Source organism: Coregonus clupeaformis, chromosome 8 (assembly GCF_020615455.1).
Source record: "Coregonus clupeaformis isolate EN_2021a chromosome 8, ASM2061545v1, whole genome shotgun sequence".
Taxonomy (NCBI): Eukaryota; Metazoa; Chordata; class Actinopteri; order Salmoniformes; family Salmonidae; genus Coregonus; species Coregonus clupeaformis.
The window spans coordinates 30703083-30717031 of NC_059199.1; the positions used below are offsets into that span (position 1 = coordinate 30703083).

The following is a 13949-nucleotide window of genomic DNA, read 5'->3' on the forward strand; positions in this document are numbered from 1 at the left end:
AAACTGTTGCCACAAAGTTGAAAGCACAGGATCGTCTAGAATGTCATTGTATGTTGTAGCGTTAAGATTTCCCATTACTGGAACTAAGGGGCCTAGCCCGAACCATGAAAAACAGCCCCAGACAATTATTGCTCCTCCACCAGAAGATGAAGCATGATTCATCACTCCAGAGAACACGTTTCCACTGCTCCAATGGCGGCGAGCTTTACACCACTCCAGTCGATGCTTGGCATTGCGCATGGTGATCTTAGGCTTGTGTGCGGCTGCTCGGCCATGGAAACCCATTTCATGAAACTCCCGACGAACAGTTCTTGTGCTGACGTTGCTTCCAGAGGCAGTTTGGAACTCGGTAGTTCCAAGTTCCATTGTTGCTCCTAGACGTTTCCACTTCACAATAACAGCACTTGCAGTTGACCGGGGCAGCTCTAGCAGGGCAGAAATGTGATGAACTGACTTGTTGGAAAGGTGGCATCCCTATGACGGTGCCACGTTGAAAGTCACTGAGCTCTTCAGTAAGACCATTCTACTGCCAATGTTTGTCTATGGAGAATGCATGGCTGTGTTCTCGGTTTTATACACCTGTCAGCAACGGGTGTGGCTGAAATATCAGAATCCACTTTTGAAGGGGTGTCCATACTTTTGGCCATGTAGTGTATCTGCTGCATGCAAAGTCAAGGCCTACATTGCAACTCCATGCTATGGCCTTTTCTCAATTGGGTTTGCTCAACTCCTGCGTCCTCTCTCCTCCGGCCTTCCTCGCCTCCTTTTGAAAAAGGTCTAAGCTAATCGAGGAGAAGCAGCGAAGAGAGGGAACGTGGACGAAAATACGCTTGTATGAAAGGAGACTCCACTCGCGCCGCCGCGTGTCATCAGGCAAATTACGTTCACTGGGGTGGATCCCCAAATAAATATGTAAAGTTTTTAAACTTGTGCATGCATTTCTTCCCCGACAAAACAAAAGCTGATTCAAAGGTGGTTGTGGCAGATTTAGAAACTCTTCCGCAAAGTACTCAGGTAGGATACATATGACTATCCTCGATAAAAGGTGGCTGTCGCTGAAGGGAGGACACACTTCCATTCGCCTACTAACGAATTGACATCTCCTCAACCACTCATCGGTTTCCGGGCCACGGAGGAGAGAAGACAGAGGAGAGCTTTTTTTTTTTTTTTTGCCAAAATTAGAAAAGGCCTATGACAAAGTGGATGGTCATATTGACACAAAACATCCTCCTGAAATCAGACACACATCAATGTCAATGGGGTGTTGGGCTGCTTGGGACAATATGCAATATCGAGTAGAACCCATACACCTTTGTTTAGTGAACATTTTGATCAACTGATAAATGGATCTTTCTCACATAATTTACCATGGTACACCATAAGCACATAGACGTCATACACCAGACATCATTGAATTAGTGAAACAAAAGCTTTTGTGGGAAACCAACAATCTGTTGTGCGGAGTCTGAAAAGCCTCTGATGTATACTATGAGTGCTTGTCACGGTTTCGGCCGAGGCGGCCCCTCCTCCTTGTTCGGGCAGGTTTCGGCGGTCGTCGTCTCCGGAGTACTAGCTGCCACCGTTCTATGTTTCATGTTTGATTGGTTTTGTCTGTTTGTCACACCTGTTTTGTGTTATGTCTCATTAAGCACCCTATTTAGTTCCTTGTTGTGAGTTTAGGTGTTGTGTGTAATTGTTCCCGTTGTCGTGTTGTTGCGCTTACCGCTTTCGGTGCGCTATTTGTAGCTTTCCTCCTTGTTTATTTTTAGGAGAGGATTTTTCGCACATGTTTTGTGCGCTCGTTTGTTTACGCCTGTGTGTGCTTTTTCGCCTCCGGGCTGTTTGGATTGTATTTTTGTGTGCTCTACTAAAAGTCTTTGTTGGACTTAACTTCTGCGTCCTGCGCCTGATTCCACACCACACCAATCTACAGCAACACCTGACAGAATTACACACCATCGCATGGAATCAGCAGGAGCACCCACCGACATCATGGAGGAGCGTCTCCGTGGTCAAGACGATCGGATTAACCAGATCGGGCACGCCCTGGACCGGGTGATGAACATTCTCCATCGATGGGAGACCAGCGAGGTACCCACACCTCCACCTACCGCACCATCACCATCGGTCAGCCCGCCCGTCCAACAACCGGAACCCAGTGGGATTCGGCTCTCGCTCCCGAGGGCGTACGACGGCACCGCTGCCGGGTGTCAGGGGTTCCTGTTACAGGTGGAACTCTACCTTGCCACCGTACACCCGGCGCCCTCGGGACACGAGAGCGTTTCCGCCTCATCTCCTGTCTCACCGGCAAGGCGTTGAGTGGGCCAACGCCGAATGGAGGAGAATAGACGTCGCCACTGTCACCTATGCGGAGTTCTCCCCGCCGCTTCCGTGCGGTCTTCGACCATCCACCAGAAGGGAAGGCGGCGGGGAGCGTCTATTCTACCTCCGGCAGGGGATGAGGAGCGCTCAAGAGTTTGCGCTGGAGTTCCGGACTCTAGCGGCAGATGCAGGGTGGAATGAGCGGGCCCCTCATAGACCACTTTAGATGCAGCCTTCGGGGAGGACGTCCGACAGAGAGTTAGCGTGCAGGGATACTACACTATCATTTGACCAGTTGGTGGACATGGCCATTCGGCTGGACACCCTGCTCGCGACTCCGCGGACGTCCCAGGTGGGGGGTCGCCCATTCCACCCTCAGCGCCCCGAGCCGAGCCCGATGGAGCTCGGAGGTGCTGGCGCTAGAGGGGGAGAAGAAGGAACCCGAGGGGGGCGGTCTCCTGCACCAACTGTGGCCGCGGAGGGCACACCGCGGCTAGGTGCTGGGGAGGGTCCCCTGGTGAGGGAAACCAGGTCACACATTGGGGAGTCCTCCCAGGTGAGTAGGCGCCCCCTACTTACCCAGAGCTTTCTGTCGTACACATAACTATACCTGTTTGTTTTCCACAGGTTGCACCTCGTTCCCAGCATAAGGCGCTAGTCGATTCAGGCGCAGCTGGGAATTTTGTAGATCGTGAAATTCTGTGTTGAGTTAGGGATTCCCCTCCTTCCGGTTGATAAGCCTTTCCCTGTACATGCCCTAGATAGTCGTCGTTGGGATCTGGGTTGATTAGGGAGGTCACGGCGCCACTTAGGATGAAGACGCAGGGGGTCATGAGGAGACGATTCAACTCTATCTGATCGACTCTCCTGCGTATCCGGTGGTACTGGGGCTTCCCTGGTTGATTACCCATGATCCTCGATTTCGTGCGAGAGAAGGCTCTTAAAGGGTGGTCTGCTCAGTGTGAGGGGCTATGTCTGGGTGTTTCCGTAGGGGCGACTCGGTGGAGAGTCCGAACCAGATGCCAGCACTGCACATTCCGCCTGAGTATGAGGATTTGGCACTCGTGTTTAGTAAGACTAGAGCGGCACGGTTGCCGCCTCATAGACAGGGGGATTGTGCGATAGACCTCCAGGCAGGAGCTGCGCTCCGCTGAGCCATGTGTATCCTTTGTCACAGGAGGAGAAAGGGGCAATGGAGACATACATTGCCGAGTCTCTGAGACAGGGATACATACGGCCCTCCACTTCTCCCGCGTCCTCGAGCTTCTTTTTTTGTGAAGAAAAAGGATGGAGGTTTGCGTCCGTGTATTGATTACCGCGGTCTCAATCAGGTGACTGTGAAATATAGTTATCCACTCCCCGCTGATTGCGACCATGACGGAGTCCTTACACGGGCACGGTTCTTCACAAAATTGGACCTCAGGAGCGCATATAACTTGGTGCGCATTAGGGAGGAAGCGATGAGTGGAAGACAGCATTTAGTACTACCTCCGGCCATTACGAGTATCTCGTCATGCCATATGGTTTAATGAATGCTCCATCAGTCTTCCAATCTTTTGTAGATGAGATTTTCCGGGGACATGCAGGCGCAGGGAGTAGTGGTGTACATAGATGATATTCTAGTATACAGTTCTACTCGGGCCGAGCATGTAGCCCTGGTGCGCAGGGTATTGAGGAGATTGTTGGAGCATGACCTGTATGTCAAAGCCGAGAAATGTCTGTTCTTTCAGGAGTCAGTCTCCTTTTTTGGGTTATCAGTTGTCTGCGTCAGGGGTGAGAATAGAGGTTGACCGTGTAGTCTGCCGTGCGTAATTGGCAAACCCCAACTACGGTTAAAGAGGTGCAGCGGTTCTTGGGTTTTGCAAATTACTACCGGAGGTTTATCCGGGGTTTTTGGACAGGTGGCAGCTCCCATAACGTCTCTTCTGAAGGGGGGTCCTGTGCGCTTGCGGTGGTCGGCTGAGGCGGACAGGGCTTTGGGGAGACTGAAGGACCTGTTTACCTCGGCTCCAGTGCTGGCGCACCCGGATCCCACTTTACCCTTCCAAGTAGAGGTAGACGCGTCTGAGGCCGGTATCGGGGCAGTTCTTTCACAACGGTCCGGCACACCACCTAAACTCCGCCCCTGTGCTTTTTATTCTAAGAAGCCCAGTCCGGCGGAGCGGAATTATGACGTAGGGGACAGGGAGCTGTTAGCCGTAGTACAGGCCCCTAAAGGTGTGGAGGCATTGGCTTGAGGGGGCTCAACACCCTTTCTCATTCTGACTGACCACCGTAACCTGGAATACATTCGGGCAGCTAGGAGACTGAATCCCTCGCCAGGCCTCGGGATGGACTATGTTTCGCCCGGTTTGTGTTCAAGATCACTTACATCCCTGGGTCCCAGAACGGGAAGGCAGATGCCCTGTCTCGGCGGTATGACACGGAGGAGAGGTGCGTGGAACCCACTCCCATACTACCGGAGTCTTGTCTGATTGCACCGGTGGTATGGGAGGTCGATGCGGAGATCGAGCGGGCATTACGCACTGACCCTAGCCCTCCACAGTGTCCGGTGGGGCGGACGTACAGTGGGGAAAAAAAGTATTTAGTCAGCCACCAATTGTGCACGTTCTCCCACTTAAAAAGATGAGAGAGGCCTGTAATTTTCATCATAGGTACACGTCAACTATGACAGACAAAATGAGAAAAAAATATCCAGAAAATCACATTGTAGGATTTTTAATGAATTTATTTGCAAATTATGGTGGAAAATAAGTATTTGGTCAATAACAAAAGTTTCTCAATACTTTGTTATATACCCTTTGTTGGCAATGACACAGGTCAAACGTTTTCTGTAAGTCTTCACAAGGTTTTCACACACTGTTTCTGGTATTTTGCCCCATTCCTCCATGCAGATCTCCTCTAGAGCAGTGATGTTTTGGGGCTGTTGCTGGGCAACACGGACTTTCAACTCCCTCCAAAGATTTTCTATGGGGTTGAGATCTGGAGACTGGCTAGGCCACTCCAGGACCTTGAAATGCTTCTTACGAAGCCACTCCTTCGTTGCCCGGGTGGTGTGTTTGGGATCATTGTCATGCTGAAGGACCCAGCCACGTTTCATCTTCAATGCCCTTGCTGATGGAAGGAGGTTTTCACTCAAAATCTCACGATACATGGCCCCATTCATTCTTTCCTTTACACGGATCAGTCATCCTGGTCCCTTTGCCGAAAAACAGCCCCAAAGCATGATGTTTCCACCCCCATTCTTCACAGTAGGTATGGTGTTCTTTGGATGCAACTCAGCATTCTTTGTCCTCCAAACACGACAAGTTGAGTTTTTACCAAAAAGTTCTATTTTGGTTTCATCTGACCATATGACATTCTCCCAATCCTCTTCTGGATCATCCAAATGCACTCTAGCAAACTTCAGACGGGCCTGGACATGTACTGGCTTAAGCAGGGGGACACGTCTGACACTGCAGGATTTGAGTCCCTGGCGCGTAGTGTGTTACTGATGGTAGGCTTTGTTACTTTGGTCCCAGCTCTCTGCAGGTCATTCACTAGGTCCCCCGTGTGGTTCTGGGATTTTGCTCACCGTTCTTGTGATCATTTTGACCCCACGGGGTGAGATCTGCGTGGAGCCCCAGATCGAGTGAGATTATCAGTGGTCTTGTATGTCTTCTATTCCTAATAATTGCTCCCACAGTTGATTTCTTCAAACCAAGATGCTTACCTATTGCAGATTCAGTCTTCCCAGCCTGGTGCAGGTCTACAATTTTGTTTCTGGTGTCCTTTGACAGCTCTTTGGTCTTGGCCATAGTGGAGTTTGGAGTGTGACTGTTTGAGGTTGTGGACAGGTGTCTTTTATACTGATAACAAGTTCAAACAGGTGCCATTAATACAGGTAACGAGTGGAGGACAGAGGAGCCTCTTAAAGAAGAAGTTACAGGTCTGTGAGAGCCAGAAATCTTCGCTTGTTTGTAGGTGACCAAATACTTATTTTCCACCATCATTTGCAAATAAATTCATAAAAAATCCTACAATGTGATTTTCTGGATTTTATTTCCTCAATTTGTCTGTCATAGTTGACATGTACCTATGATGAAAATTACAGGCCTCTCTCATCTTTTTAAGTGGGAGAACTTGCACAATTGGTGGCTGACTAAATACTTTTTTTCCCCACTGTACGTCCCGCTCGAGGTCCGGGATCGGCTGATTTATTGGGCTCACACGTCACCCTCCTCTGGACATCCAGGTATTGGCCGGACAGTGCACTGCCTTAGTACAAAGTACTGGTGGCCAACGTTAGCCAGGGATGTGAGGATTTATGTCTCCTCCTGCTCAGTGTGTGCCCAGTGTAAGGCGCCCAGACACTTGCCCAGGGGTAAATTACAACCCCTGCCCGTTCCACAACGACCCTGGTCTCACCTCTCTCGTGGATTTTGTTACCGACCTTCCCTCCTCACAAGGGAATACCACCATCCTGGTCGTTGTGGATCGGTTCTCGAAGGCCTGTCGTCTCCTTCCCATGCCGGGTCTTCCACTGCCCTACAGACCGCTGAGGCTCTATTTACTCACGTCTTCCGGCACTACGGGGTACCCGAGGATATAGTGTCTGATCGAGGCCCCCAGTTTACCTCCAGAGTCTGGAGAGCCTTTATGGAACGGTTGGGGGTTTGGGTGAGCCTTACCTCGGGTTACCACCCGGAGAGTAATGGGCAGGCTCGAACGAGTCAACCAGGATGTGGGTAGGTTTCTGAGGTCATATTGTCAGGGCCGGCCGGAGGAGTGGGCGAGATATGTGCCCTGGGCCGAGATGGCACAGAACTCTCTCCGCCACTCCTCCACTAAACTAACCCCTTTCCAGTGTGTGTTAGGGTACCAGCCGGTTCTGGCACCTTGGCATGAGAGCCAGATCGAGGCCCCTGCTGTGGATGAGTGGGTGCGGCGCTCGGAGGAGACGTGGAACGCTGCACCGTCCATCTGCAGCGAGCCATCCGTCGACAGAAGACGAGCGCCGACCTCCACCGCAGTGAGGGGCCAGTGTACGCACCTGGAGATCGAGTCTGGCTCTCAACCAGAAACCTGCCCCTCCGCCTGCCCTGCCGGAAGCTGGGTCGGCGGTTTGTGGGGCCTTTAAAGTCCTGAGGAGATTGAACGAGGTGTGTTACCGGTTACAACTGCCCATTGATTACAAGAATATTAACCCCTCGTTCCATGTGTCTCTCCTCAGGCCGGGTGGTAGCTGGTCCACTCCAGGACTTTGAGATAGAAGAGACTCCTCCGCCCCGTTGGACATCGAGGGGGCTCCGGCGTACACTGTTCGGGACCATCCTGGATTCGAGACGCCGGATGGGGGGTCTCCAACATCTCGTGGAGTGGGAGGGTACGGCCCGGAGGAGCGGTGCTGGGTGCCGAGGAGGGACATTCTGGACCCGTGCCCCTTCGACCGAATTCCATCGTGGTCATCCCACGCGCCCTGCTCCGCGTCCTCCTGGTCGCCCCCGAGGCCGGGGCGGCGCATGCGCTGGAGCCGCGCGTCAAGGGGGTACTGTCACGGTTTCGCCGAGGCGGCCCCTCCTCCTTGTTCGGGCAGGTTTCGGCGGTCGTCGTCTCCGGAGTACTAGCTGCCACCGTTCTATGTTTCATGTTTGATTGGTTTTGTCTGTTTGTCACACCTGTTTTGTGTTATGTCTCATTAAGCACCCTATTTAGTTCCTTGTTGTGAGTTTAGGTGTTGTGTGTAATTGTTCCCGTTGTCGTGTTGTTGCGCTACCCGTTTCGGTGCGCTATTTGTAGCTTTCCTCCTTGTTTATTTTTAGGAGAGGATTTTCGCACATGTTTTGTGCGCTCGTTTGTTTACGCCTGTGTGTGCTTTTCTCGCCTCCGGGCTGTTTGGATTGTATTTTTGTGTGCTCTACTAAAAGTCTTTGTTGGACTTAACTTCTGCGTCCTGCGCCTGATTCCACACCACACCAATCTACAGCAACACCTGACAGGTGCTCGATACAAATAACATCTGCATAGTGCAGTTGATCTTTGGTCAACATTACGACAAGTAGTGACAAGTAGGCCTAGCGTTGACGCTTTGGGCCGCCTTTCAATAACCTTTCAACACCTCTTAATGTAGTGTACACGTACAGGTCTTCCTCTGTGGGTCCTAGAAAGAGTACTGTATGCCAGTTAAAGTCATACACATGGAAATGTATAGCAAATAAATCACCAACATACGGTACATAACATGAGACAAACCTGAGCTGCACACACGCCATTACTTCCATTGGACCAGACATATCACAGTCAGTCTTACCATGGGATTCATTGACAATACAGTGGGGAAAAAAAGTATTTAGTCAGCCACCAATTGTGCAAGTTCTCCCACTTAAAAAGATGAGAGAGGCCTGTAATTTTCATCATAGGTACACGTCAACTATGACAGACAAAATGAGAAAAGAAAATCCAGAAAATCACATTGTAGGATTTTTAATGAATTTATTTGCAAATTATGGTGGAAAATAAGTATTTGGTCAATAACAAAAGTTTCTCAATACTTTGTTATATACCCTTTGTTGGCAATGACACAGGTCAAACGTTTTCTGTAAGTCTTCACAAGGTTCACACACACTGTTGCTGGTATTTTGGCCCATTCCTCCATGCAGATCTCCTCTAGAGCAGTGATGTTTTGGGGCTGTCGCTGGGCAACACGGACTTTCAATTCCTCCAAAGATTTTCTATGGGGTTGAGATCTGGAGACTGGCTAGGCCACTCCAGGACCTTGAAATGCTTCTTACGAAGCCACTCCTTCGTTGCCCGGGTGGTGTGTTTGGGATCATTGTCATGCTGAAGGACCCAGCCACGTTTCATCTTCAATGCCCTTGCTGATGGAAGGAGGTTTTCACCAAAATCTCACGATACATGGCCCCATTCATTCTTTCCTTTACACGGATCAGTCATCCTGGTCCCTTTGCCGAAAAAACAGCCCCAAAGCATGATGTTTCCACCCCCCATTCTTCACAGTAGGTATGGTGTTCTTTGGATGCAACTCAGCATTCTTTGTCCTCCAAACACGACAAGTTGAGTTTTTACCAAAAAGTTCTATTTTGGTTTCATCTGACCATATGACATTCTCCCCAATCCTCTTCTGATCATCCAAATGCACTCTAGCAAACTTCAGACGGGCCTGGACATGTACTGGCTTAAGCAGGGGGACACGTCTGACACTGCAGGATTTGAGTCCCTGGCGGCGTAGTGTGTTACTGATGGTAGGCTTTGTTACTTTGGTCCCAGCTCTCTGCAGGTCATTCACTAGGTCCCCCCGTGTGGTTCTGGGATTTTTGCTCACCGTTCTTGTGATCATTTTGACCCCACGGGGTGAGATCTTGCGTGGAGCCCCAGATCGAGTGAGATTATCAGTGGTCTTGTATGTCTTCTATTTCCTAATAATTGCTCCCACAGTTGATTTCTTCAAACCAAGATGCTTACCTATTGCAGATTCAGTCTTCCCAGCCTGGTGCAGGTCTACAATTTTGTTTCTGGTGTCCTTTGACAGCTCTTTGGTCTTGGCCATAGTGGAGTTTGGAGTGTGACTGTTTGAGGTTGTGGACAGGTGTCTTTTATACTGATAACAAGTTCAAACAGGTGCCATTAATACAGGTAACGAGTGGAGGACAGAGGAGCCTCTTAAAGAAGAAGTTACAGGTCTGTGAGAGCCAGAAATCTTGCTTGTTTGTAGGTGACCAAATACTTATTTTCCACCATCATTTGCAAATAAATTCATAAAAAATCCTACAATGTGATTTTCTGGATTTTATTTCCTCAATTTGTCTGTCATAGTTGACATGTACCTATGATGAAAATTACAGGCCTCTCTCATCTTTTTAAGTGGGAGAACTTGCACAATTGGTGGCTGACTAAATACTTTTTTTCCCCACTGTACGTCCCGCTCGAGGTCCGGGATCGGGCTGATTTATTGGGCTCACACGTCACCCTCCTCTGGACATCCAGGTATTGGCCGGACAGTGCACTGCCTTAGTACAAAGTACTGGTGGCCAACGTTAGCCAGGGATGTGAGGATTTATGTCTCCTCCTGCTCAGTGTGTGCCCAGTGTAAGGCGCCCAGACACTTGCCCAGGGGTAAATTACAACCCCTGCCCGTTCCACAACGACCCTGGTCTCACCTCTCGGTGGATTTTGTTACCGACCTCCTCCTTAGGGAATACCACCATCCTGGTCGTTGGGATCGGTTCTCGAAGGCCTGTCGTCTCCTTCCCATGCCGGGTCTTCCTACTGCCCTACAGACCGCTGAGGCTCTATTTACTCACGTCTTCCCGGCATTACGGGGTACCCGAGGATATAGTGTCTGATCGAGGCCCCCAGTTTACCTCCAGAGTCTGGAGAGCCTTTATGGAACGGTTGGGGGTTTCGGTGAGCCTTACCTCGGTTACCACCCGGAGAGTAATGGGCAGGTCGAACGAGTCAACCAGGATGTGGGTAGGTTTCTGAGGTCATATTGTCAGGGCCGGCCGGAGGAGTGGGCGAGATATGTGCCCTGGGCCGAGATGGCACAGAACTCTCCCGCCACTCCTCCACTAACTAACCCCTTCCAGTGTGTTTAGGTACCAGCCGGTTCTGGCACCTTGGCATGAGAGCCAGATCGAGGCCCCTGCTGTGGATGAGTGGGTGCGGCGCTCGGAGGAGACGTGGGAACGCTGCACACGTCCATCTGCAGCGAGCCATCCGTCGACAGAAGACGAGCGCCGACCTCCACCGCAGTGAGGGGCCAGTGTACGCACCTGGAGATCGAGTCTGGCTCTCAACCAGAAACCTGCCCCCTCCGCCTGCCCTGCCGGGAAGCTGGGTCGGCGGTTTGTGGGGCCTTTAAAGTCCTGAGGAGATTGAACGAGGTGTGTTACCGGTTACAACTGCCCATTGATTACAAGAATATTAACCCCTCGTTCCATGTGTCTCTCCTCAGGCCGGTGGTAGCTGGTCCACTCCAGGACTTTGAGATAGAAGAGACTCCTCCGCCCCGTTGGACATCGAGGGGCTCGGCGCTACACTGTTCGGACCATCCTGGATTCGAGACGCCGGATGGGGGGTCTCCAATATCTCGTGGAGTGGGAGGGGTGCGGCCCGGAGGAGCGGTGCTGGGTGCCGAGGAGGGACATTCTGGACCCGTCCCTTCTGACCGAATTCCATCGTGGTCATCCCACGCGCCCTGCTCCGCGTCCTCCTGGTCGCCCCCGAGGCCGGGCCGCGACGCTGGAGCCGCCAGGGGGGGTACTGTCACGGTTTCGGCCGAGGCGGCCCCTCCTCCTTGTTCGGGCAGGTTTCGGCGGTCGTCGTCTCCGAGTACTAGCTGCCACCGTTCTATGTTTCATGTTTGATTGGTTTTGTCTGTTTGTCACACCTGTTTTGTGTTATGTCTCATTAAGCACCCTATTTAGTTCCTTGTTGTGAGTTTAGGTGTTGTGTGTAATTGTTCCCGTTGTCGTGTTGTTGCGCTTACCCGCTTTGGGTGCGCTATTTGTAGCTTTCCTCCTTGTTTATTTTTAGGAGAGGATTTTCGCACATGTTTTGTGCGCTCGTTTGTTTACGCCTGGTGTGTCTTTTCTCGCCTCCGGGCTGTTTGGATTGTATTTTTGTGTGCTCTACTAAAAGTCTTTGTTGGACTTAACTTCTGCGTCCTGCGCCTGATTCCACACCACACCAATCTACAGCAACACCTGACAGTGCTTCGATACAAATAACATCTGCATAGTGCAGTTGATCTTTGGTCAACATTACGACAAGTAGTGACAAGTAGGCCTAGCGTTGACGCTTTGGGCCGCCTTTCAATAACCTTTCAACACCTCTTAATGTAGTGTACACGTACAGGTCTTCCTCTGTGGGTCCTAGAAAGAGTACTGTATGCCAGTTAAAGTCATACACATGGAAATGTATAGCAAATAAATCACCAACATACGGTACATAACATGAGACAAAACTGAGCTGCACACACGCCATTACTTCCATTGGACCAGACATATCACAGTCAGTCTTACCATGGGATTCATTGACAATACAGTGGGGAAAAAAAGTATTTAGTCAGCCACCAATTGTGCAAGTTCTCCCACTTAAAAAGATGAGAGAGGCCTGTAATTTTCATCATAGGTACACGCTAACTATGACAGACAAAATGAGAAAAGAAAATCCAGAAAATCACATTGTAGGATTTTTAATGAATTTATTTGCAAATTATGGTGGAAAATAATATTTGGTCAATAACAAAGTTTCTCAATACTTTGTTATATACCCTTTGTTGGCAATGACACAGGTCAAACGTTTTCTGTAAGTCTTCACAAGGTTCACACACACTGTTGCTGGTATTTTGGCCCATTCCTCCATGCAGATCTCCTCTAGAGCAGTGATGTTTTGGGGCTGTCGCTGGGCAACACGGACTTTCAATTCCCTCCAAAGATTTTCTATGGGGGTTGAGATCTGGAGACTGGCTAGGCCACTCCAGGACCTTGAAATGCTTCTTCTACGAAGCCACTCCTTCGTTGCCCGGGCGGTGTGTTTGGGATCATTGTCATGCTGAAAGACCCAGCCACGTTTCATCTTCAATGCCCTTGCTGATGGAAGGAGGTTTTTCACTCAAAATCTCAGATACATGGCCCCATTCATTCTTTCCTTTACACGGATCAGTCGTCCTGGTCCCCTTGCAGAAAAACAGCCCCAAAGCATGATGTTTCCACCCCCATGCTTCACAGTAGGTATGGTGTTCTTTGGATGCAACTCAGCATTCTTTGTCCTCCAAACACGACGAGTTGAGTTTTTACCAAAAAGTTCTATTTTGGTTTCATCTGACCATATGACATTCTCCCAATCCTCTTCTGGATCATCCAAATGCACTCTAGCAAACTTCAGACGGGCCTGGACATGTACTGGCTTAAGCAGGGGGACACGTCTGGCACTACAGGATTTGAGTCCCTGGCGGCGTAGTGTGGTACTGATGGTAGGCTTTGTTACTTTGGTCCCAGCTCTCTGCAGGTCATTCACTAGGTCCCCCTGTGTGGTGCTGGGATTTTTGCTCACCGTTCTTGTGATCATTTTGACCCCACGGGGTGAGATCTTGCATGGAGCCCCAGATCGAAGGAGATTATCAGTGGTCTTGTATGTCTTCCATTTCCTAATAATTGCTCCCACTGTTGATTTCTTCAAACCAAGCTGCTTACCTATTGTAGATTCAGTCTTCCCAGCCTGGTGCAGGTCTACAATTTTGTTTCTGTGTCCTTGACAGCTCTTTGGTCTTGGCCATAGTGGAGTTTGGAGTGTGACTGTTTGAGGTTGTGGACAGGTGTCTTTATACTGATAACAAGTTTAAACAGGTACCATTAATACAGGTGACGAGTGGAGGACAGAGGAGCCTCTTAAAGAAGAAGTTACAGGTCTGTGAGAGCCAGAAATCTTGCTTGTTTGTAGGTGACCAAATACTTATTTTCCACCATAATTTGCAAATAAATTCATTAAAAATACTACAATGTGATTTTCTGGATTTTGTTTTCTCAATTTGTCTGTCATAGTTGACGTGTACCTATGATGAAAATTACAGGCCTCTCTCATCTTTTTAAGTGGGAGAACTTGCACAATTGGTGGCTGACTAAATA

At 49.9% G+C, this 13949-nt stretch overlaps 1 protein-coding gene across 1 annotated transcript in view; it reads right to left on the minus strand.

Moving 5' to 3' along the window:
- LOC121571542 (chloride channel protein 1) overlaps positions 1-13949 on the minus strand; it is a 56368-nt gene that overhangs the window by 33580 nt on the left and 8839 nt on the right. The gene's annotated exons all lie outside the window — the stretch shown is intronic.